The sequence below is a fragment of the Protopterus annectens genome, chromosome 8.part0, assembly GCF_019279795.1.
Source record: "Protopterus annectens isolate FY-2018-M chromosome 8.part0, PAN1.0, whole genome shotgun sequence".
Classification (NCBI taxonomy): Eukaryota; Metazoa; Chordata; order Ceratodontiformes; family Protopteridae; genus Protopterus; species Protopterus annectens.
Genome location: NC_056741.1, coordinates 997,166,098 through 997,191,571, shown reverse-complemented (window position 1 = coordinate 997,191,571; position 25,474 = coordinate 997,166,098).

Here is a 25,474-nt window from a genome sequence, read left to right as displayed (position 1 = left end):
GGAATTAGCAGTCAATGCCATGCAAATGAGTCAAGTAATACTGAATCGCAAATGTCCTGCCGGCGTAAGGATGTACCACATGACATAGCATTACAACACCGAGGAGTGGCCTGGCGGTAAACATGACATCAAGAGAGGGGCGTGCCACCGTAACTGTAAGCACATTGGATCATTGCTAATCCGTGTTGCATGTTGCTAAGCAAAGCCGCAGGATAGGGGTGTGGAAGTAGCCATAGCTTTGCTTAGCTGAGAGCACACAAGGTAACTGAAAGTTCATGTGAACGTGGATGAAATCGCGCATGAAACCCTGTAAATGGATGTGCGCGGCGAGCACCACAGCTGAAACAGGAAGGATACAGGAAGACAATAAGGAAATGCTGCAGCATGGTAATTGGAGTACAAATGAGTAATTAACACCTAGAAATTTGCAGTGGGCCATAGACAACAGCTAACAAGGCAGCTAGCAGCTACCTGCAGAACAGGAAAGGGGACGTGCCGTACAGCAAAGAAAAGAGAACTGTCACAGCAGAACAAAGCAAACTTGCTGTAGATCAGCTACATAACACATTTCCCAACACAATCCTGGGTTGTGGAAGCACAAAACAAGAAAGGCGGCAGCTGGATGCATGCCTGACAATGGGAGATGAATCGGGTTGAAAATAGAAGTAAAGGGCAATAGATGAATCACGGCAGACAAGCGTAAGTCAACACCAAAGACCCCACAATAGCAATACCTGCTGTAAAACCAATAATTAAGATACCCTGCAGCTGGAATAGCACAAACACACCCAATTACACCAGCATCATCCATTGCACAATAGTATAAGGTGTAAAAGCCACACACACACACACACTTGTGTATTCCCAGACACCCTGCACCATTGGTGTATACAGACGGGGAACTTTTAATATGTATATGTTAGGGGCTGCCATAGCTTTGATTCACCAGCATGTGTTGGAGACTGACAGTGGTGTGGAGTATGGTGCTGACAACCATCTCGGGCACCGGAGGAGGAGACAAGTGTTCAGACCCAGGGTAACCTACTAGGGGCTACATGATCTGGAGATAGAGCATTACAGGGTGGACAGGGACATCATACAGCAACTTGTTGAGCTGTGCCAGCCACACCTCAGAGCCAGAAGTAACAGAGGGGAACCCATCTCAGTGGACATGAAGGTATGTGTAAGCTTGAGAATACTAGCAGCAGGTACCTTCCAAAGGCCAACTGGGGATATCATGGGGATCTCACAGGCATCAGCATCCAGGGTACTCCACCAGTTCCTGGATGCCATGTTACCACATGCCAATGAGCACATACACTTTCCCCAAATGCAGGAGGAGTTGGCCAGCAATATGCATCTCTTCCACCGTGTGGTGGACTACCCAGAGGTACTGCATGCAATAGACTGCACGCACATACACATCAAGTCACCACACTGTGAGCAGGGTAGGCGCTACATAAACTGCAAGGGATTCCCCTCCATCAACTGCCAGGTCGTGTGCAATGCCCAGGGCAATATCATGGATGTGTGTGCTGGCAGTCCTGGAAGCTATCACGACTCCCACATCTGGCATGCCTCACAGCTGTATCAGGTATTTGCCAGGGGGGGACATCCCATATATGGCCACCTGGTGGGGGATGCTGGCTATGCACTGGAACTGTGGATGATGACCCCATCAGAAATGCACACACAGCCACGCAAGAACGCCATAATGAAGCAAATGCAGAAACCAGAATCATCATAGAGCACGTGTTTGGGATGCTGAAATCACGGTTCCATTGCCTGGACATATCTGGTGAAGCCTTGCAGTACTCTCCAGGAACGTGTTCCCACATCTTCATAGTATGTGCCATGCTACACCATATGATCCTGCAGAAACAGCTGCAGCAGGGACAGAATGGTGAAGGCCCTCACAGCCCACCACCATTGCCAAGGGACCCACAGGCATGGGGGACTCAGACCATGAACACCCTGTGCTAGCCCCAGTAGGCAGACGGAGGCGTGCCCAGTATGCCCATGCCTTGGCAAAGAGGGAACATATAGCACACACACTGACAGTGTAGGCACTCATGGACTGACACCCTTCTCCACCTGCAAACACAGCAAACATGGATGGCACAGACACACGACCACCTGTAAATTGTCATGTATAGGTGGTCTACTGTGTGCATCCTACATAGGTAACCCTCAACTATTGTACACACAACCGCCATTGGCACAAGGTAAGTCAATACCTGAACAGTATATTAAGCTATCAGCATGTGTCCATACTGTATGTACAGGTTCATAGATACATAGGTAGGTACATGCCCAACCGCCGAGGCCACTCATAAGCATAGGCAAAATGTGTCTGCTGTCGCCTCCCCATCGATCAACTAACTGTTCCTCTGTAGAGCAGAGCCACTTGCAGTACCCCTGTGGTGTAGCTACTGTTCACCACCCACTCTGCAAGGATTCCCCGGAGTGTCAGTGAGGGATTTGTAAAATATAATCAGGGATGTAGTTCCAATTAATGGGGAGTATCCCTGACAGGAATTTTCACAGATGTGTACATGTTACATAGTATACCTTAAACACAGCTTGCATGTATAGGTAGTTCTCCACAGAATAACAAACATGTGGAACACACAACTGCTGAAATGTGCTTTCATCACCTTTGCACTACCAGTGCCTGCTCTGACAGGTAAGATATCACTGCCAGGATTAGAACACACAACCATGTACACATTCATCACAATAACATACCACTAAGCTACCTGAGATGTACCAATGGCAGTCGTGTATACTGACAGGATAAAAAACAAAAAGTAGGAATGTGTTGAAATAGGACAAACCGGCATGTACACAATGAAAGGTGTATGTGTTTTATATATATATATATATATATATATATATATATAAAACCAACAAACACAAACTGAAAACTAAAAACTGCTAAAAAGCGGACTGCACACGATAAGAGAAAACTGTTCAAAAAGCAGATTTAATTTTGCAAGTAAAATTCCAAATAAAAGTGAGCGCTTTCGGCAAGTTAAATTAACCCGCCTTCATCAGACAAAACAGCAAGACCACATTTTAAAAACTTATATGTTACAATCAAAATCCAGAAACCAATCGCAGAAAGCAGCATTCGCTAATTAAATATTCTCCATGGGAACCTTAAAGTTGTAAACAGCCGATGTGCGGCTTATAGAACAGGTACTGTGAGATTAAAAATCTCCGTTGACACAAGAAGAGATGCATACATTGAAACAGTAATATAATAAACTGAACTAAGAGTGCATACACTACATCGGACATATTATACAAGCTAACTCATCACTTAAAAGTGTTGCACAAAGAGTTATTAAACTTATAGTGAAATGCGTTAGATACAGTTAACATTTGTTTAGTAATGAGAATGACATCTAGTTAGATGCCTTTACGTGAGTTGTGCTCATTACGGAAAAAACAAATGGCCCAAATCAAGTTCGCCAACGTGAAATCCGTGATGGCTTGATACAATTATTGCAAATGTACTGTATATTTAAAACAGACTTAATTTTGTCTTGTCATGCTAATGCAATGCTTAAATAAGCTAGACACAATATACAACTAACCAAGGGGGATATATAATTAAGCTAAAAAGATGCCCTGGTTGGGCTTAAGGTGCTTATGGATATAACAAGCTGGACCTAAAACATGAAATAGTCATTTGAAAATGACTAGCAAGTCATATATGACTTAAAATTGTTATGAATCATTTAAAAATCTAAAACCTTTAAGCTCCACTTAGTATTGTTACTATGATGTCCTACTAACCAGGAAAGAAAAAAAGTGCATCTATGGTGTCCATTATATTCCTTAGTAAAATAAAAATACCCAATGAATTGGAAGGTAGTATTTAAAAGTACAATGATAGACAATACTTTTTGACCTTATAATAATGTAACCGTGATTGTAATGCATAATAAAAGCTTTTATACTAAAGGCTAATTGAGGAATGTGTGAAACCATTCCAGCCTACAATATAAAAAAAGCTTATACATGAAAATACCAAGGTCCACAAATATGATGTGTTGTCTACCTATTATAAGATAGCCATTTTAAAACACATTTAATTGACAGTGCCTCATTGATACCGGGAATCTGCCATAACAGTTCATCAATTTCTAGGCGGATTTGCCATAGGCCACCCCTTATGTCCATTTCTCTCTGTTGTAGGACTAGATATTGAAAAGAATGTCCTATGAACTCAATGCAATGTCTGGCTAAAGCGTTAGTGACATCTTCTTTTATTATAGCATGTTGATGTTCGTAAATTCTATTTTTTAGCTTTCTCTCGGTTTTTCCGATATAAAATGCATTGCAGAGATTACAGAGAGCAACATAAGTGACAGCCTTAGACTGACAATTATGATGTCCAATGATATTGTATTCCCTACCATTGATACTAAACTTATTCACAACTTTGATGTATTTACATTGGGGGCACGATCCACACCTGAACATCCCATAAGCTCTATTTGAACTACGAGTTGATCTTCCTCTTTCAAGAATTTTATATATATATATATATATATATATATATATATATATATATATATATTTATATATATAAAAAAAATATATATATATATATATATATATATATATATATATATACACACACACACACACATCATCATATATATATATAGAGAGAGATATGTCGATATATGGGGATATACATATATATATATGTAGGTATATAGATAGGTTAACAACATCTACATAACCATGGAGGTACATATAAATGGGATACCTACCTCATACCGACTGCTTTACATACCAACGCACGTAATTCCGAGGTTTAAGGTCCAAAAGAACACAGTACCGAAACACCAAATGCACGAGGTGTAATCTCACGATGTTAATGGACAGTTAGTCAGTGCTTCTGGTGTTGCGGTTTGGGTAGGTTACTGTGTGTACGTGTGTTTCTTAGGGCTGTAGTGTGTTTAAGTGTGTGCTCTGTGTGTCATGCGTGTTCTTGGGGGACTGTAATGTGTGGTTGTGGGTTAGCTTTGCACGTCTGTTTGCACGACCTAGGATGTACAATATTAAAGTAGGGGGTGGTGTGTGGGGCGCAGACACGTACATGGGGTGTGTAGGGGGGCTTGGCTACATGCTCATACTTAGCGTAGGATGGTTTGTTTGGATGTGTTGGGTAGCAGTGTGTCTGTGTGTGCATGTGTGTGTTCCATGTTCGTGTTACCTTCGTGAGTTACTGTCGATGTCGGTAATCTGGGGTATGGGAGTCTGTTCCTGGGACTGTGTGCATCGAAACACTGTTTTTTCGGGATTCCGTAGGTCTCCCATATGCAGCGGTTGAAGTGTTCACATATATGTATAACATAGACCATAGCAATCACACATACCACCACTACCAACCTTTATGAATAAAGGATATGGAAAGTATATGCCTATACACCATTACAAATATGTGCTATGGACATGAACCAATGATAGTGTTACCACCTGTTCCACTTTGCGAGGGACACTCCCACTTTGTTCGGTTGTGTCCTGACCAAATATATGAAACATGGCAAATGTCCTGGGATTGTAGGACATAATTATGTCCCATATGTACTGTAATAGTTGCATACAATAGTTATTTCTGTATCTAAAGTACCTACATGTTACAGGAAACAGGATAAGCTACTAAACTGCTACAAGAATAAGCTTATAATTAGACAAGAAAGGAAAGTTCTATCCCTTGTACTTACCATGGGTTTGTGTCGGCCTGTAAAATCAGATGTGTGTCCCAAAAAGGACCCACTATGGACATATGAAAAGGTGGCAACCCTAGCCAAAGAGGGTCAGTCACCAACACAACTGTGATGACTGCAAATACCTATGACAGAAATACACAGCTATCATGTAGCAACACGTTATTACATTCAGATGTATTACCAAAGGGATTCAAGGACTAACATCACCTGCATGCTGTACAGGAACCACATAACAGTGCCTTAATAAATCAGCCTGCAAATACCATTGTATTAGTCCACAAAAGGATAGGTGTTCAAATAGGGTAGGAACCCTCATGAACATAGTGATTATGTATAAAAGCAGTTCCTACACACCTGCATTTGCTAAGCACACCCACCATCACCCCCACACCCAAACATATTGCAATACAAACTGTAATAACATCAGATATCATTCACATACTGTACGACATCTGCAGAAGCCTTAACATACCTTGTCAGAGACACACTAACATGGCCCTATGTGAAATAGCGGCTGTTATACAATGGAACAGCTGCTGATTTAATAGGGTTTGTTTGCACTAATCCAGTTTCAGAGGGTTGTGCATACATCGGGATGTGTTAGCAATTAGTGAGTAACTGCACAGTATGCAACACTTGTACACCAAATCAAGGATGTCTGGTGAGCACACTGTACACCACATAACAGTTCATGCATAGCCATATGGCCTTGAGCTGGCCAAACATCCTTGCCAGACTTAAACATCTGCAGAAGTATCAGGTACAAACAAACCCTGCATAAGTACCACTGTTCCAAAATATAACAGCTGTACTCACATGTAGAACTAAATCGTCTAGCCATTACACAGAGTCCACGGGAGTCATGAAGCTAATATATTGCTGTGTGTCTCCATATAGCTGTTGAAATATATCACAATAACACATTTAGGCCATCTCCCTCGAAAGTAAGGCAAATGGACAAATCCCAAAAGGAATGCTCACTTATACACCACTGTTGCCATGGTATCGGCTAATGGAGTAGCTGCACAGCTGATGTGCATCCAATTAACTACTTTGGAACAGCAATTGGTGGACAGGATACCACATGTTACCAATATGTAACTAGAAAAGGATGTGCTATCACACATTCAAACCATCCATATATACCAGCGGAACGTTACAAAGAACATTGAAACACAAACCGAGAAGGATTGAATCAACTGTTAACGAAACCTCGGGTTACTAATCAGGTATGTAGAACAGTCAGTATGTCTATGTATGTAGTACTATTCTGTAGTATTTAAAGTGCACACAATCCATATAGTGTAAACAGTTATCTTGTAGTGATGTATTGTTGATCATAGTAACGCTTGTAATATTTGTGTGTACTGCTGTAGGTCACAAGGCAAACACCACATACACCACAAGGGATGCTATATAAGGGCTTTGAACAGAAATACTCCTCACCAGCCGATGCTTGTCTGTACATCAGAGAAGTATATACCGAACATGAGGGGTCCTAGGACTGAGCCTTGGGGGACGGCAGTTGTAACTGGTATACAGTCGGACCTAGGGTATGCAACTCCCACTGTGTGTGTTCTCTCCATGAGCCACTTTGCAAACCATCACATGACGTAGGGGTTAATGTTCAGGCGGATGGGTATGTTGATAATACCAGAAGGAGGAATGTTGTTGAAAGCCTATGAGAGATCTAGGTAGGCTGTGTGGACCTCCTTACCCTCATCTAATGCCTTGGTAACTGTCTCTAAGAAGTCCACCAGGTTTAGGAGGCATGGTCCGGCCTTAACAATGCCAAACAGGGATGGGTCAAAGGTTGGGAGGTACCCAATGTCTCTGTGACAGTGATCCATGATATGCACCATAGCCTTGCAGACTAGGCTGGTCAGGCCTATAGGGAAATAGGTCCCGTGGTCCATTGTGCGTCACCTTTGTGGAGTAGGATAACTGTTGCTGTGCGCCATTCGAGAGCACTATGTCCGATGTGAGGCTATTATTGAACATGGTGCATAGGTGATTAGACAGTACGATCCGAAGTTCGTGTAAAACACAGCCTGGGATGTTGTCCTGTCCCAAGGATGCTGTGGTATTGCCTTTAGAGTGTGCAACTTTGAGAGGGATCTGCCAGGATGTTGCCAATATCAATTGTTTCTGTAATGTTTGTGCCTTTGTGCTGTAACTCAGAGCAGATCTGGTTGTTGACATCGAGGCTTTGTGGTTGTTGTTGGTATTAGTTGTGTTATAGTTTTCATAGCTAGTTTTGGAGGATCTTATAGCACAAGCCATGCACTCCTGTAAGTGCTTATAGAGTGCATTTGTGTAGGATTCAGCAGTTGTAACAGTACTGTCCATCTGCATGGGTGTCATGACATCCACCACATCTGCCTTAAGAAGCATGTAGTTGGCCTTGTAGACATATTATACTGTGGTTCCCTTAATGGGGGGTAGGTGTGGGATGTGGATATCAATGGTGTTCAGCACATGGTCTGATCGGACCAATGAGGAGTTGGCTTCACATGTGGAGCACCAGTCACTCATGTTGGTAATGACTAGGTCTAGAATATTGCTGCCCCTGGTGGGTGTGTGGATATGTTGAGTCAGGGCATTGGTGTTTATGAATTCCAGAAACCATTGAGCTAATGTGTTGGTACGCGAGTAGTTTTCCCAGTTAATGGTGGGGTAGATACAGTGAGGCTTATGTGATGAGTGTGGTGTTGTGCGACTGTGTACCTTCTCCACATGACAGTCAGGGTCAGGCTTGGTTGGAGAGACCTTTACCTCCAGTTTGGCTAGATGAGTGCATCTCTCACAGGTTGTAGTGTTGGGTGGTAGGCGGAGAGGCTTGTCTGTGTACATGAGGCGATATGTACATTGCCTCAAGATGTCCAGATTCATCAGATAGACAGGTGAGAACACTGTCAGTTGACTCTTGGACATGCCTGAATATAGAACTACATTCACCTAGATAAGTGAGAAAAGTGAGTACAAGAGCTACATTACTCTACACAAGTGAGAAAAGTATGTACAAAACCTGTTCACCCTTACCTGTAGGTGATGTGGAAGATTGAGTGCTATAGTAATTATTAGCTTATGTACTGTTTACAAGTCCTGAACAAGTGCTTAGCATGAATAAGCAATCCAGATAGGGTCTTGGATAATATAAAATCACAGCTCCCTCTCCCCAACAGGTACACAAGTATATACCTATGTACACCACAGGGCCCCTGTACCCACAACTATGCAGGTACAAGCTGCACTCAGTCCGCATGGGACCTACCCACATCACAGGTTGTATCATACACATATGGCAAAACAAGATGCTCTCCACGTATACATCATGTCATACATAGCTCCATGTCAGGTTGTGTACACACTGAATGGTGCACACCAACAGGTATCACAATCCACAAAGGAGGAGACACCACTGATAATGGGAAGTACTGCACAACTACCCTGCTGAGTCTGGCCTGGAAGGCCATGAACCTTGATCACTTAAGTGATGTCAGCAGTACAGATGTAGATGACAGTATGGTTGATGTCACACATATCATAACCTTGCCAGGTTATAGGGCATCATCACCCATACTGTGTACCACCTACACTCAGTATACTAGATGTAAATTCCTATGTCACAGGAGTGTTTTGCAACAGGACTGCTGGCAGAAACAACACTACAGAAGGTGTCTGAAAAATACATGATCATCACACCAGTGGCAGCTACAGTATGTCAGGGTTAATGAATTCTATTCCCCCTCATTGTAGTCCATACCTCACAGACAAACAGAAGGCATCTGCCTATTGAAGAATGTAAATGACTATGACCTAGGAGCAATAGCTGACTCACATTGTCACCCCTATGTTAATAACCCTGTACCTATGAACTACCATCTAGGCAGCAGTCATTATAATGGATGCTTGTGTGTGAGGGATGCAGCTGGGCAGTTGTTTTTTCCTGTGATAGCTATGTCACCACACCTGTCAGGGAGTCATATGTGGCAACCCTAATAATAATAGGGTGCCATTCATGAATATAGAAATCATTGACCAGTCATACAGAACACTCAAGTGACCCATATCAGATCACATATTTCCTTTAAGGGGTATTGGCCATGTGCAGATGGCCTACACCAGCCTTCCCATTCCCTATCTCCACTATGTAGCATGATGCATATCCTGAATAAATCCATGTCCAACCCAGTGATGTCGGACATACTACACGCACTCATCCTGATCTCGAACACATACTTCATGGACATCCACCTACCACATGCTGGACAGATCATTGTCCCATACACTTGACATAGTCCTGCCATACTATGCATTCTTGTCCATCAAAGATGTACATCGGTCCCCTCTCAGACATGATGTGATGACCGCATGGTAATGCATGGTATATGTATCATTAACCCTGTGGATCAGTAATATGGCACTGCTCCACCATGCCCCACAGACCCGCCTGTCGGCTACTGCCAGGTAACCTTTCATCCTAGATGCATACATGGCCCATGGCATATAGTCCACTAGTTGACTTTGACTGTACATGCCATAGTTGATATCCATCCCTGCAAATACCATCTGGCTAGCCAATGTCCCATGTGTATCACATGTACAACACAGGTGATACATGGCAGGATGTTGAATCGCTGTACAGTGCCATGTAAATGTATATGGCAGAACACATACATGTAAAACTTATGTGAGCATGTCTGCAGGGTTACAGGTCATGTCTGTTAAGGCAGTGTAAGTCCTTATATGTGACATATACACTGCATCAAGGTCAACTGCATTAATGTGGACACATCCAGCGATGTGCTGATAGGTAGGAACACCAGTACAGGCAAAAAGACATGCCCACATCAAGACAGCAACCACATGGAGTATGAGCAATGTAATCAGGTGAGGCACACACACATATATGATGATAATATCCACTCAACATTGAGTGTCACATGTGTGTGACACAAACACGTCACTGTCATGTAGGTTTGCAAATACAGCTATTTAAACTGAATGAATGCGATACACATGTATGTTCAGCTGTAGCTCTGTATGTCTCTGAGGTACTGTGACCTGTCTCCATCATTATGTCTTCCAGGTATGCCGCTTGCAAGGCTTCCCCCTTTTACACGCTTGGAGGATGAGGCCCTCATCCCATACCTACTCGATAATCACGACATCCTGTTCAGCCATGTGCCACAGGATGCACAGCAGTGGGATGCCCTGTGGATAGAACTTCGCTGAAGGGTTAATGATGTGGGTGGCCACAACCGTACATACCAGCAGGTGCGCAGACACTGTACAGACCTCATTAGACAGGCAAAACAGCGTGCAAATGCAATCGCCAGGGAACAAGGTGCAACAGGTGGCGGACCACCAACCCAGCCCCCACTCACATGTACTGAGGAGCTACTGGCCAACCTGAGGACAACTGCAGAACCATATCCACAAGCCTTAGCCGATATTGTGGAGGTGGGTGTCTCTCAACCACTGAGCCTGGAGTTGCCTGGTAAGTCAGTACTGCACCTATAATAACTATATTCCATATAGCTGCATGTGTCACTGTACCATATGTAATGTAACATCATATGCAAGGCATGTATACACACATGCCGCATACTGTAGTATGCTACTCTGTGTATGCACACATGTGCATACACCATAGTATGCTCTAATGTAGTGGTGTATGTGTTATGCACATTGCTCCCTGTAGCCTTTATACAGGGGTGGCTTATGCTCATACTGCTTTGTTGCTCCTTGTTAGGTACCTCTGGTGTTCTGCAGTGACAACAGCTTGTTGCAGGTGAGAGTGTTATTATTTATCAGGAACCGTAATGCACAAATCTATCTGCCATGTGGCCATTCACAACATGTACACATGATGTATGGTCCTGTCACAATATACAGGTTGGACCTGCAATGCATCACAAGGACTATCCATGTGCCACACTTGCAAACTATGTGAATCATCTCACTGACATGAATCCTCACAAACTTTATTGCCAGATGTGTTGACAGCTGTGCATACAATGGTGGAGGTGCTGTTCACTTTGGGAATGTACAACAGATCTGATCTACACATGTGGTGAATACAAACAGTACTACACAGTGGGCTGGAGTATGGCCAGCACACAGGTTTAGCCCTGCTATGAATGTCACACAATGTGATGTGCTCTCTTGACATGTCCATGACTTCTATTGGCCTAGCTGCTACACTGCCTACCTAACCTGAAAATATATCCCACATACCACCCTTTATCTGCATAACCCTGTTGGCAGTGGAGCATATATGTAATATGGGACAACACAGACACGTGAAATAGATGCCCATCACAATAATTTGGACAACACATGTACCCGCATGGCCATGGAGGATGGCCAGAGATATGGAGCAACACACACAGTAAATGTGTTGTGCTTGTGTGTACACCCTGTCATACAATGGCTACACATGGGTCAGCCATGGCCTTTGTATAATGGTCATAATGTAGATGTGGAACACTAGACATCCTATAGGCCTGTGCACATCTTGTGTAGGCTTAACATCAATCCACCACATAGGATGTGTTGAACATCTTGAGGGTGTTACAACATGACAGCAGTCACCTGTACAGTATCCACATCAGACCACAGATACAGTACATTCCCGTTGCTGGTGACCGACATAAATGCCATACTAACTCCTCGTGTGTGTGTGTGTGTGTGTGTGTGTGTGTGTGTGTGTGTGTGTGTGTGTGTGTGTGTGTGTGCATCTGCGTGTGTGTGTGTGTGTGTGTGTGTGTGTGTGTGTGTGTGTGTGTGTGGTACACAGATGTCATGTGGGACATGGTGTACCGACGTGTTCGCCATGTCTGCCCATAGTTGAAAGGCTGCAGCAATATGGTTGCAGATGTGCAGTTGTGTCATCCATATACCCATCAGTGACCTGTGACACAACTTCCACATCATGGTTTAGTGTGTATACACCTCAGTGATGTGGGTCACATTCCACAGTATATATGTATTGTATCTGAACATAGTCATGGCTATGAACCCTGTCTGTAACTCACACTGTATAGCACTAGAGACACCTCACGATTCCCTGCAATGGTCATGCACATCAGCTAAATTTGTAGTATATCTGTAGGGTGGACAGACAACACTGAATTGGTACACCATTGCCCCACTGTATATTCAACAGGACACCACTGTGTTAAACATGTATGCATGTCATTGCACACATTAGTAGATCACATGTCATACTACATGTGGTTATCAAGGTCATATGCCACACATCAGGCAGGTGTACTGTTAACCTGTGCTGGCCCACATGGTGTAACACAGGGATGTATGCTTACCACTACTATGATTGTGTAATTTGAATGCTGTCTACAATTACACATGCGTGCTGTTGTGTGCAACCTAGGGATGTATGATAACTACCACTATTATTATCTGCACTGCATGCTGTCTGCCGTATCACATGCATGTTGCATGCCTTCTGTCATATCACATGTGTGTGTGTGTCTAATGTATAGATTGTAATGTACAGTTCTTGTCTGCCCTCACAGGTGATGTAGGTGCATTGCTCTCCTGCGGTACATCAGATGTTAGTGTCCTCACAGACTCTAGCAGTGATGATGAATGCATGATTGGGTCACAGGCAGAGTTGTCAGGGGCTGAAACTGTGCCATTGGTTGCCATTCCATCTATATCCACCTCATCCCCAACACAGATCCCATACCTGCACATACTCCATCACCAGTGGCCATAGAGGAAGGACAGTTGGCGTGTGGTAGCTTGGAACAGGAAAGTGTGGAGGCTATGGAAGGTGTGCCTGCACACCATGGTGTCAGCCAAACTACTGTTGGTGCCCCACACAGGCACGTGGCCAGTGCTGCTCATAGGAGGACCTCTGGCAAGCATCCTCATGCACAACAGAGCAGAGAAGCTGGTGTCACCAGATGCATGTTTCAGGCTGTAATGGAGGCACAGGCATGTGCTGAATGGTGCAACAGAGAAGATCAGAGGCTACAGAGGGCTGCTGTCCATTCTTTAAACAACAGCATCCAGGCAGTGGTAAATGCTCAACAGCAGATTGCTGTTGCTTTGGATAGACGGTTGTGTGACATGGTTGGAGTCCTTGACCGTGGCATGACAATCCACGGGCATGAGCTGTCTGTGTTGGAACATCTGGTAGGAGTGAGGCATCAGGCACATGGACGTAGGCCTGCTCCATCACCTGTGTCAGGTCTACGTGTACGAGCTACCTCACATGCCCAGTCCCATAGTGGCGGTAGCAGCAGCAGTGCATCTGGTGCTGTACTGTCCACACCATGACACAGCAGGCCACATGCATGTGGCCCGGGATGGTCCCAACAGAGACACAGTTCCAGTGGACTAGTGCCATCAGACAGTACCCAATCTGCACCTCTGTCTGGTAGTGCCCGTGCAACCCCTGGCAGGCACAGGTCACATGTCCATGGCCAGACACCGTGAACTGTAAAACCTTGCCTCTACAGTCTGCAGCTGTCAATAATACCCTTGTGTAGGCCAGACACATGGGAGAACTGTGTGCAGACATACACGCACACACTAGACACATATGTAGGGCACCGCAACACACACATGCATAACATCCACACACGCCCAATTAGATCAAAGACCCAAACCCACACACATGATGTCACCCAATGGTGCAGCCTAGGCCTCTGGCAAACATTAACAGCCTGTGCATATGATGATGCCTGTGCCGCATCCCTGACATCCACACCATCGGTGCAGGGACATGCTCATATGGTCTGATGCACAGGGTGAACAGACTAGGATGATATGTATAGTTTACAAATGTTGAGGACTGTTGACAGTCAGCAGATATACCATGTAGTATAGGTGTACAATACTGTTAACAGTATGTGTCTTGTGTAACAACAGTAAATGCATGTTGGTCATGATGTTCTGCTGTCCTTCTTCAGGTCTAATTGCACGTGCTGGTGGATGTCAGTGTTTGCAGTTAAGTGTCCCACATGTCAATGTGGACTACTCACAGGTATATATGAATATACCAGCATGCACCATGTAGCTGCCACATACCAGTGAGAATGTCCCACATTACAAACACATCTATCATTCCAAGAGCATGATAGCTGTGTATTAAGCTACTGTGGCCACAGACGTGACATCCATAAAGGGTAACATTACAGGTACAGTTACATTGAGTGATGAGGTAAGAGAGTGGTCTAGCTGATTACAAGGGTAGAGGCAAGTGGTAAGCATGATGCCTCAATGGGAATCAGTAATACACATTCCCATGACAGGATGCCAACACACAACTGCACCCACACACTCAGGTATTGACACACATGTATTCAGTGACATTGTAACACACACCACACACACACACACACACACACACACACACACACACACACACACACACACACACACACACACACACACACACTCACGGATTCACCGACACAGTAACACACACTCGCACACAGTTGCTACTGGTGGGATGAGGACCCCTGCCTATGTGCAAATCATCATTACAGTACTGTGCATCTACATGACGTGCCACAGAGAATACACATGCACACATAGTCAGTACGGCCTAAGATCGGGGACATCAACATGGATAGTTGAATGCATTGCCTGGATGGTGGGAGGGGTCCTATCAGTTCAGTATGGTAACATACATCCTCACTCCAGGGACCAGTCAGTCCTACATACACACACTGTGGCATTCAAAAAATTAATACACCTATGTCATGCACATACAGATACCTTACATGTGTGAGATACACGCCCCTGCCTATGTCCTGCTTTCTACATTGCAGTCTGTACAGATGTGTACACTAGTGTACAGGAGAGTGAGTAATGGTGGGAGGGGTCTTATCAGTTCAGTATGGTAACATACATCCTCACCCCAGGGACCAGTCAGCCCTACATACACACACTGTGGCATTCAAAAAATTAATACACCTATGTCATGCACATACAGATACCTCACATGTGTGAGATACACGCCCCTGCCTATGTCCTGCTTTCTACATTGCAGTCTGTACAGATGTGTACACTAGTGTACAGGAGAGTGAGTAACAATTGAGATGTATTCCCCAGAATATGTGACAAATATGGATACACACGCAACCACACATGCCAGTACTGTGAATCTCAGACCTGCCTAGCTCATGTTATGTATGTCAGATGTACAGCAGTATTGCACATGTTACAAACTGTACTGATGCTTCCTGTGCCAACAGTGCTGATATATGCACTAGGGACGTCATTTCTATTAACAGGTGTCAAGTGATTTACCTTCGCTGTCACCCTGACCGCTGTCTAAGTTGTGTGTTATGTCCTTCAATTAATGTAACCATTGCTTACCGGTTACACAGGGTATTGTAGGATGGCTTGTGACACACCTGTGAGCTGTCCACAGCAAACATCCATCTGCAAAGATGCCCCACCATTTAATTATTTCAACACATCTGTCCATACCTGTGGTACATCTTTCTGTACATTCAGCATATCACCATATACAGTTGGCAATGTTGAGGCTGCATTGTAGCTGCATGATGTACTAGGATACACGCCACCTGCATACATCAGCAACTGCACACGCATGTTATCTGAACGCACAACACTATGTGTACAGGTGTGTAGGTCCTACAGTCCTGACATTTGGTCATGTTTGTAGGCATTGCAATTGGTAGATATGTGTAATAACATACATGACACATGGACTGTTGTATGATATGATGGGTGACCAGTACAGAGAGGATGTTACCTCTGTCAACATTGATATCACACCTTATGTACTGTTAGCATTCATCAGCCATGGACCTACATTCCATGTGCATGTGTGTAATGGCTGTAGCCACCTGTTTGCACAAAGGACTACAACAGCTATGCTATTTACAGGTATGTTGTGTGTGTGGCATGCACATACCCAGGGCAGGTACATGTATGTCATATCCATACATGAGGGTGTGTACTGGTGTACAGCAACAGACATCTGCTAATGGTGGACAGTACTGAGGGCCCTTGGTATGTGTACAGCTGACCTGGTCACAGACAGTGGTATCATTGCATTGCATAACACATGATGCAACTGTGTCAGTACATGTGTACTGTCTACATTGATGTAGAGCTTAGTACAGTACACAGGTCAAGGGTCACATGGTAGTGTACTCGTCTGTCATACATGTATGGTTGCATGGTGCTGGTCCAAGGTCATGGTGGTGTCTGCAATTTACATCCTAGAATGCAGCATGTGACACTGTGTCCTGCACATGGCTCATCTGTGATGCCTTTCATGGGGCGACTGGTCAGTACATGTGAGTGGCCTTTATGTATGTGGGTACACCACCTGGAGTGGTCCGTACCTGTGTTATGGCCCACATGTCTGGTTCTGAGGTATATAGGTAGTGCTAGGTTCTGAGGTATATGGTGGTAGTGCTATTGTGCACTACAGAGACATCAGCCAGGTGTTCTTCACTGCACAGATGTCAGTACTCCCCATTGTTGGATCTACAGTGGCCAGCTGTGAATATGGATGCTACACATCTAGCATTTGCTTTGCCTTGGAATGGTACTGTATGGGCAGATGTGACCTGGGTAATATCCACACTCCCTTGGATCATGGATACATGTGATATGTGACAAATGCCTGCCTACTGTCAGCCATGTCATCTCAGAATGACAGCTGATTTGTAAAAGACCGGTGTCAAATATATGTAGAGCAGCATTCCCTCTAACAATGACAACTACTAACACCAGAGCCCATTACAATGTGTTCTTTATGTCTACCTGTAATAGCATGGCCACTGTGGCCCTCCGTGTTTAGCATCAGAGTGCATCCTTGTCAGCCCTGTGCTACTAGGAGTATGAGCATGCCCAGTATATCCTTGTGTAGATGGACAATTAGTGCATTTCGAACAGCCCTGTGCTACTATGTGTATGAGCATGCCAAGTATATCCTTGTGTAGATGGACACATAGTGCATTCCGAACAGCCCTGTGCTACTAAATGTGTGAGCATGCCCAGGAACACCTTGTGTTGGTTATGTGCCTCTGTGTATGGGCATGGCCATTGTAACCCTGTATAGTGGTAGTAGTCCATTCCACAGATGGGCATACTCCAGGTCAGAATGGATTCACACTTTAAACACACAGGTTCACAGGTATGTACATCTTAACTGCCAGTATCCCTGTTGATGTCCACATTCCCAGATGGTCAGAATGACAGCCTTGACATGTGTAGTCTGTGTGGTGCGATTCGTATATATGTAGTATTGTAATAGTAATCTGTAAATAGGCAGGTGTTCCGTACCCAACACTGGCATTTGTGTATGTCTGTCCCCGTTTGCCGGTGGACTCTAAATTGCTTTTAGACTGGCCACACTCCATACATTTCTTATACCCATTGTTAGCAAGGCTGATGATGTCACCCATCTACAAATAGAGATTGGGAGGGCTGTGTCTAAGTAATCTCGGTAGCGAGCTCTGTAACTGCGTAATGCTGTAGTGTAATAAAGTAGTTCGGTCGGTGTTCTACTCCCACACTTGGTGTGTGTGTGTGTGTGTGTGTGTGTGTGTGTGTGTGTGTGTGTGTGTGTGTCTGCCTGAGGACTGAGTAATACCTTTATACTGCTCACACTCCATACATTTCTTATACCCACCGTTAGCAAGGCCGATGATGTCACCCATCTACAAATACACCTCTGGGAGTGCTGTGTCCCAGTAATCTCGGTAGCGCATTCTGTAACTGCGTAATGCTGTAGTATAATAAAGTAGTTAGGTGGGTGTTCTAGTCCCACACTTGCCGTGTGTGTGTGTCTCCCCATTTGCCTGAGGACTGAGTAATACCTTTATACTGCTCACACTCCATACATTTCTTATACCCACCGTTAGCAAGGCCGATGATGTCACCCATGTACAAATACACCTCTGGGAGTGCTTTGTCCCAGTAATCTCGGTAGCACATTTTGTAACTGCATAATGCTGTAGTGTAGCAAAGTACTTAGGTCGGTGTTCTTACCCCAGACATGCCAAGTGTGTGTGTGTGTGTGTGCCTGCATGCGACAAGTACAGTGCTTTGTAGTATTTGCTGTAGCACGTGCCCTAAACCCACGTTGCTGCAGTGTGATATGGTAGGGGTTTGTATACAGGATATGGCAAGTGTGTGTTTGTCTGTCAGAGTCTGTGTAGAGGTGGCCGTGATTGTCTTACCATTGGACATGTTTGGGAGTGGGTTTTGTAGTTTTCCTATATAGTATCCATCTTAAGACACATTCCCACCTCACAAGGAGTACAGCTGTCAGTCAGTCATGGCACTGTGCTGGCAAGCCATACTCATACATCTGGCAAAAGGGCTGGTGAACTAAGTATGCAGCCCTACTAGTACCCGGTATATGTCCCACACCCATGTGCCATGCACATACAACCTTGCCTAGGATATCCCACTATGTTGCTAGTAACATGCACATTGAGGACAGATAGTATGCATGGTGTGACCGCAGTGGCCTGCAGAGGACATGGCACCCTGTATAACGGTACAATTGGCACATATATGTGGACATTGTGCTTTCACTATGTTCCACACTGAATGGCTGCAACATATGTGGTGCCATCATATGTGATCCACTAAGGCCAGACAATACTGTACACATGTGCTCTGTATGTACCCATGCCACTGACACCATGGAATACCTGTCCATTCTATATATGCAGGTGCAGGGCCGACCTGCTCACTGTAAGCAGGTTTCACCACACCAGGCCAGTATTGGCATATCAAGGTATAACAGGCTGTGTACACTACATGTGTCTGCCAAACCAGGTACACCTGCACATGTCACTGTACAGTATTGTGGGACATGCACATCCCTGGCAATGTCCATGTGAAGGACTATCAAACACAGACATGGCATGCATTGCAAACCTATGGTCCTACACATTGGTAACCAGGATGTTAGGCCAGATATTGCAGTACCCATCTGTGTGGGACATTGAAGACACTACATACCTGCACTGCACACCATTGTCAGGTGATGCAGTGGCAAGGATTACCCCTCACCCAGCCTTGTACAGCCATCTTGCACAGCCAAACACTACACACCCATAGAGCAATGCATACCTGCATGACAGTACTGGCACCCTGTGTCGGCATGTGGGTTGTGATGCTCCCAACCACAGTCAGTCCCAGTATAAACCTCGCTGGCATACCAACAGTTGTCAAGCACTTTCACATGGCCTAGCCCATTGAACCTCCAGATATCCCCTATGGTGCATGTGGTCCTGTGCATTACTGCGCTGTGGCAAACTAAGTAATTACATTGTGTATTTGCCGCCCTAGCAAAGGTGTCAATGCTTGTCCATTAGAGTGTGGTTGTGGTGACAATGGCATCTGTTCATGTGGACTGATGTGTGTCACACCTAATGTGTGTCTACTATATCTGTTGCAGAAGGCACTCAATCACCTACACACATGCTCTTACAGCACTGCAACATGCCGCCTCTCTGGCACATGTAGTAACATCATGCACATGTAATAGTAATGAGTAGTCAGGGGTTTGACCCTGTACTATTCAGCATGTGGCAGATTATGGTGAAGTCTCCAAGCCCTTCCCTAGTGCACATTGTCTGTCCCACACACACACACTCTCTGGTGGATTTGAAGGTGTACACCTGCACAGCAGCAGCATATGTATTGTAACAGATGGAAATGGTCAGGTGATGGCCTCTGCACCTATTGCAGTCCTCCTCTAGCTGATTACATGTGGTACAGATGTGATGGTGTTCCCATAGCCATCCACATGATAAACACAGTACACTATCTAGGGAAACATGTTATTATCTGGCCATGACAGTCGCTGTGAGTGGTACCTGGATGTGGTGTTCTGACACGGCATCGCAGATGATATCTGGATGTACCTCAATCATTTTCAACAGTGGGAAATAGCCTAATGACAGGAGGGCGATGTGCCACACAACTACAGCATGTAAGTGTAGCTATGCTGCATTGAGACTACTGCTTGTTTAACATGTGTGTGGTAATGGCTATTCTGCATGTTAAAATACAGACATGACAGTACTCTGTTCGTGAGGGAACCCTATCTGTAGGGTCATCTGTGAACAGGTCAGTGTGCACAACCATTTGTTTCCTGTGTTACATACTGAACACACTTCTGTGCACAGCAGAAGCATGGTGTGGGGATTGCAGACAGTACATGATGATAGGGATGTGTTACTGCCATCGCATCCCTGACTGGGCATGTGTCACATGAGACAGTGGTATGACTGACACTGTGTATGACTCGCAGTAACAAGCCAATGATGGGCAACTGTTCATAGCTGCGGTCACATGTCTACTACACATTGTAGAGCTATCATGCGGTATATATGCATGTGTTGTGCTCCCTCTGCAAATGTATACAATCTGTTGGGTTGCTGGTGATATCTATGCATACTGTCGTAGGTAATCCTGTATGCTGTTGTCTATCACTAAGCCATATGTGGGTTTAAAACGCAACACCATAGGCCGAATGGGTTGGTAGGTCCCAGCAGATCCTCCTGTCCCACTTCAGCTGACCATGGCACCGGGCACTAGCACATCTGGGTCCAGCCATTAACATCAACCTCTGTTGGCTCTGCAGCACCTTCTGGTGGCTCCACCACTGAGGATGGAGCATGTCCCCCTTGGGACCGGGACCAGACAGGTACATATCTGCTGTCGTGCGGTCCCGGACATGTTTCCTAGGTGGCTCCCTAAGGGCTTACGAAGCCAGATACACCAGTTCAAGGGTGGAGTGTCACATTTACAGGGTGATGCTGCCTCTCCTGGACAGCCCCCAGCACTGCCTCCTTTGCAGCTGTGTAGGTGCAGTGGCAGTTGCCCATAGCTGGAGACCTCCATCCCACTGTTCCCATGGGCTTTTGAATGCTGAAGACCCATCCCCATCCAGGGTGTATCCCCCCCACTTGTGTCATATACCAACCCCGTATGCTGTCATTTCTGTGCTCCTACCTATCCTCCACGGCCATACCTACACTCCTTCCGCAACATCTGACCCTCACCAACGTACACATAAGGCCATTTGGCTCCTAGGACACCATCTGCCCTATACATAGCTGTCCATTACACATACAAGCCCACTGGACGCATGAAACACTTGTAATATGCATCATAACATACTACTGTTATCCTCACCACTGTCCCTCAGGCACATGGTCCTGGTATGCACATCACTCCTACATGGTTCAGGTACACATGAGGAGGATGACCCCATTGTATACAAAACACTACTGGTCCCTTTATGGTTACCTCATTTACCTTTATCATGATGATGATGTTGCACATTGCAGAAGTACTGTTCACACATAATGATTGGACAGGTACTGTTGTGTTAATGTACATTACATGCACAGAGTGATGTATACGGCCAATGTACAACTATTGTCTGTCTGAGGGAGTCTTGTGATCACATAGAGCAACACCACTACTTAATACAGGCGTCGCTAGTGTTTCCCGTTTCATTTGTTTCTAATGCTTTGTTACCACATGGCATGTCCCTGATACATCTCTGCATATGTATGTACCTATATGCTGGACATAAACACTCACATGGGTTTCTACATCATGGGATACATTCCTATACTGTTGAATGACCACGCTGTATGATATCCTCTGGTTACAGCCTCTTATGCTCGATTAGCCGCTACGTTGCTTAACCTATGCAATACTCGCATACTGGTAGCCAATGCACCGGCATTGGTGCTTGCATCTGTCACTCACACCTCTGGGTGTGAGCAAGGACCACAATATTACCTTGTGATGCCTTTTACATAGTACTACATGACTCCAGTATCGGGATTGGCCACCCATTAGGCTACGGCATCGCGTTCGGCTGTACGGAATCTGCGGCCTGTCCAGTGACACAATCATATTTGTGTGTACCTCATACAATGTGCTCCCACCTTGTGATGCCTATTACATCGGAATTCATGAACACAGTATTGGAAACAGCTGCCTATTAGGTGACGGCATGGCATTCATCTGTATGGAATCAATGGCCTGTCCGGAGATTCATTCATATTCATGTGTTCCTCTTAGGCATACCTTGTGATGCCTATCACATCGGACTACATGACTACAGTCATAGCCGGCCTTAGGCATAGGCCAACTAAGTGGCCGCCTAGGGCACTGCTTTAGTGGGTGCACTTTACCATTATTTATTTGATGTAGGTAGACCAGAATGGGCGCACTGGGTAGTGTGGTGGGGGGTGCCGTTGTGCCCTCTGCCTAGGGCATCAGTTGACCTAAGGCCACTCCTGACTACAGTATCAGGAAAGACTGTCCATTAAGTGACTGCATGGCGTTCGAATGTACAGAATCAGTGGCCTGTCTGGTGAATCATTCATAATTGTGTGTTCCTCTTACAATCTGCTCCCACCTTGTAATGTCTATCACATCAGACTACATGACTACAGTATCGGGAATGGCTGCCCATTAGGCGAAGGCATGGCGTTCAACTGTACGGAATCAGTGGCCTGTCCAGTGAATTAATCATATTTGTGTGTTCCGCATACACTCTGCTCCTGTCTGGCTGATACATGGGAACAGAGACCCTGCATTACGAATGAGTAGTTGGGTTGTGGTAGCCACATCCATCGGACGGGTCATGCTACTGCATACCTATTATAGGTTTGCCACCTTTTCAATTGGCCAAGGTATGACTTTAGGGTTACCACCTGTCCCACTTTGTGAGGGACAGTGCGAAAATAATCAAGACATAGCATATGTCCAGATTACAGGACATTATTAAATTCTACGTTTCATTAATAATTGCATAAAACAGTTATTTTATATATGAAACTTCTATATGTTATGTGAAGTAGCATAAGCAATTCAAATGCAACTTGATTAAGCTTTTATTTGTGCAAATAAGTGTAATCCTGTACTATGCATGGCTGTAGGTATGTTTAGTCCTGGAATGTCTGACATTTCTACAGAATATGTCCCACTCTGGCCTGGTGGCAACCCTATAGGACCTGTATGTACAGATGTCAGACTTTGCAGGGCAACACACCCACAGCCAGTAGAAAGGGGTGTACTTCACTGTTTCATCTAAATAGAAGGTTACTCTTGTAGCATTATAGTTGCTTATACTGTTACCTATAACATTTAGGTGTTTCAGAGGAACATAATTGTTTTATGCTACTACTACAGATAATATAGGTAGCCTTTGCTCTAAATCACAGGACATATGCCTTAATTACAGTTATTATGCAGGACACAACTGCCCACAGGGGAGTGTCCCTTGCAAAGGTGGACAGTTGGTAACCCCAAACTTTTTATTCTATCAATCTTCTAAGGGAGTCGGCGGAACATGCGCTTTTTCTCACTATCAGACCTCTCATACGAATGGGGAAGAATAAACACTGAATCAGGGACACTGCATAAAGACCTCAGGGACACATTTAGAAGGCTGGTGCTATTAACCTGACACACTGATGGTCACAGAGCACATATGTATTCAAACACATTGTCTGAGGTGCATGCAGTTTATGACTCTTACATGTTGTCATTATTCATTATGTGTATTCCGCAACCTTTCCTCCTAATATCACTAGTTCTAGGATGGTTTAGTTGAGACTGTGTTAAGATTCTGATTCGTAATCACGGACGTCCCTGGCAATCGGGGACAGTTCAATGATATGGTCCCTATGTATTCCCCCAATGGTTTACTGACTGTCCAGTAGATTTGCTCTTATAGTTTGAGAGGTATGGGCGTCTGCTATTCCCACATCAGAATATTACTTACACCCACGGGGCGGTCCTAATACGTGTCTTTCAGCCAACAACTGCACGCCTAGCCCCATAATCACATACCCATAGTTCCTCCACCTGCAACTACTCTACAGCACTCATCCTTACAGTGGGCGCAGGTGGACACAGGTGGGATATGAACACACCCCTACACATTGCCCACTCTCCCCGTGTCGGGACACATGTCGTACGTTGTGTCAACCCATGTGTTATCAGACTTGCACAACCTACTGTTTTGTGTACAGCTACATCCTGGTCGTAATGGTGTTCCCCCATTGGTTGAAGGTACCAAATTTTTGGTGTCCCACAAGGGATGTCGCTGTCCATGTTTAAAGTGTAGACCTTGTAGATCTCTCCCACTGGTAGTTTCCTGCCGGTGGTCTGGGAACCAGTGTTGTATTTACCTTTATTGCATGTCTGTATGTCTCATCGGCCTAGCTGGGGTGGGTGACAAGTAGACGTTTGTTGAGTGGACCTCCCACCAACATATGCCCGGTCTAAACATGTTACCCGTAACTGCTGTAACACAGCCTAGGTATATACATGTGTATATTTACTGTAACATATATATATCTATTTACATTAATATATACAGACATATCTGCATATGTATTCATACATGTATATTCATATCTTGCTGTTTTATATATATATATATATATATATATATATATATATATATATATATATATGTGTGGGTGTGTGTATATGTGTATATATATATATATATATATATATATATATATATATATATAGATATATATATATATATATATATATATATATATATATATATATGATTATATATATATATGTACATCAATGTGTCAATACATTCCCCGCTCCTACGCACTTACACATGCGTAATGGTGTTTATAAGCTTCACCAGCATACTAGTGCCTTATTCATTATAACAC